This window comes from Ammospiza caudacuta, chromosome 2 (assembly GCF_027887145.1).
Source record: "Ammospiza caudacuta isolate bAmmCau1 chromosome 2, bAmmCau1.pri, whole genome shotgun sequence".
Taxonomy (NCBI): domain Eukaryota; kingdom Metazoa; phylum Chordata; class Aves; order Passeriformes; family Passerellidae; genus Ammospiza; species Ammospiza caudacuta.
The window spans coordinates 57342193-57344520 of NC_080594.1; positions in this window are offsets into that span (position 1 = coordinate 57342193).

Here is a 2328-nt window from a genome sequence, read left to right on the forward strand (position 1 = left end):
AGAAGCTAACAAAAGGGATATTGTTTTGGGCATCTCCCACCACCCAATCAAGCAAGAAGGAAAGACAGATAGAACCTTCCTTAAACAACTCAGGAGTTATTCAAGACAGACTAGAAAATTTTCTGTCTTCTGTAACTGGAAAAATCTGCCAACTGGAAAACCTCTGCCTTCAGTCACAGGGTCATCACTCACAAGATGTTCTGTTAGGCCTGCCATGTGTCTTTATCTAGCAAAGTTCTGAGGAGAAAATTACTAATCACACTAGAAGACTGAGTCAGGGATGCAGAAAGCTGCACTTGCACAAGTGGCTACCCACTGACAGCGCAACAGAAACTGGCCAATGTGATGGCTGTGATTGATACACTGAAGGGCAGGGCTCCCACTCACAGAGACCTTCACTGGCTGGAGAAAGGTGCCAATGAGAACCTCACTGAGTTCAAAAAAAGCAAATGCAAGCCCAGCACCTGGCATGGACTAACCTGGTACTACCAGCACAGGAGGAAGCATCTTCTGGCCAGGGAGCAGCTCTGAAGAAAGAGACCTTGGGGTCCCAAAAACCAGCAAGCTGAACATAGTTAAGCAGGGCAACCCTGCAGTGATAAGGCCAACAGGATACTGGGTGGTTTAAGCAAGGGAGCTGCCAGCAGATTGACAGAAATTCTTCTTCCTGGCAGCTGAGCACACTCATCATCCACATCCATACCTCTGTGTAGAGTTTTGGGGTCATCACTACAAGAATGGTATTGACAAACCTGAGAGAGTTCAGAGGGTCAGGGAGTGAGAAGACCAAGGCTGCAGGAGCACCTGCAGTCTTCCAGCCCCTTAAATGGGATTATAGAGAAGACAGAGCCTGGATTTCCCACGGGTGCTCAGTGAAACAAGAGAGAAAGATCACAATTTCGGACATGGGAAACTGTCACTGTAGATTAGGAAGCAATTCTTCACCATTACAGCTGGTAAGCACTGGCACACATTGCCCAGAGACACTGTGAAATTGCCACCTTTAAATACTTTCAAATCTGACCAGACAAGGTCCTGAACAACTTGATTTAACTCTAAAACTCAAGGCTTGAGCAGCCTTGTGCCTGCTTTCAGCAGATGCCTTGGACTAGATGACCTCCAGAGGCCTCTTCCAACTCCTGATGTTTCTACAGCTCTGTAAGTGCCATAAAAACATATATAAACCCCACAATGTTAAACCATAAAACCATAAAAACCAATCAAAGCCAAACCTACACAGCTTTGCATATACAATGTAATGCTGACATGTAGATGTGTCCCATGGGGGGAATAAAGAAATGCATAATAGGTAACACCACACACTGATGAAAATAAGAGGAAAGGATGATTATGGAGACCAATGTACATCAAACAAGCCCAGATGGGATTTGAGCACACAAGATTACCAATATGTGTCACAGCTCCTATTTTATCATTCACCTTTACTAGAGAAAATGATTTACAACACCACAGTGAGAATCAAAAGACTCAGTCTGCAGAGGAAAAACTAAGTCCAACAAAAAATATTTTTGCTGTGTTTTTTTGTAATTATCCCACCAACACATACCACCAAAAGCTGTAGAGCTTGTGGCACTGCAGTCATTTTGGAAGCCTAGTTAAAATACTCTGTAAGTCTGCAAGACTTTATAAATGAACACACAGAAGTTTACGTGCAACTGACTTTTCATCTCTATTTTATTTCACAAAAGAAGTGCATTCTGGGGTGAGAAGGAGAAAAAGTTCAGGAAAACCTGCAGTTCTCAAAATACACTGTTGATAATTTAACCAAATCAATAAGTAAATGGCATGAAACTTGTGCATATTCAAGTCTCTGAAGAGATGAGCTCCTTCTTCAATAATGGGAAGAGAATTAATGAAGCCTACCTTCAGTGAAACACATTTCATAATCTGGCTTTCTTTTTATAGACAGAAAGTTTTCTGTACACTATCACCTCTCTTTTTCCTGACAGTAGGACAATAATTTTTTACAAGATTTGGTTACAAGCACCATCAATGTAAACAATTAAAACTTTAATCTCTAGTTAGGTATCAGTAAACAGAACAGAGACAGAACCAGTGGGGACAATACAAATGCAGAGTCTGTAGACACTCATTTGGCTCTCTTCCCATCAGGATTAATATGGCAAAATCTGGAGCTGAGATGCTCGAGGAGCTGCTGGTTAATAACACACACAAACTTCATGGCTGAAACTTGAGCTGTCCTGTGCTTCCCTGTGGATCTCCAGTACCAGTGCTCCCTGCTGCAGCAGGTGACAGCCCCCAGATGTGATGGACTCCTTCTAGAGGCATGCCTTAGCAGAAAAATGG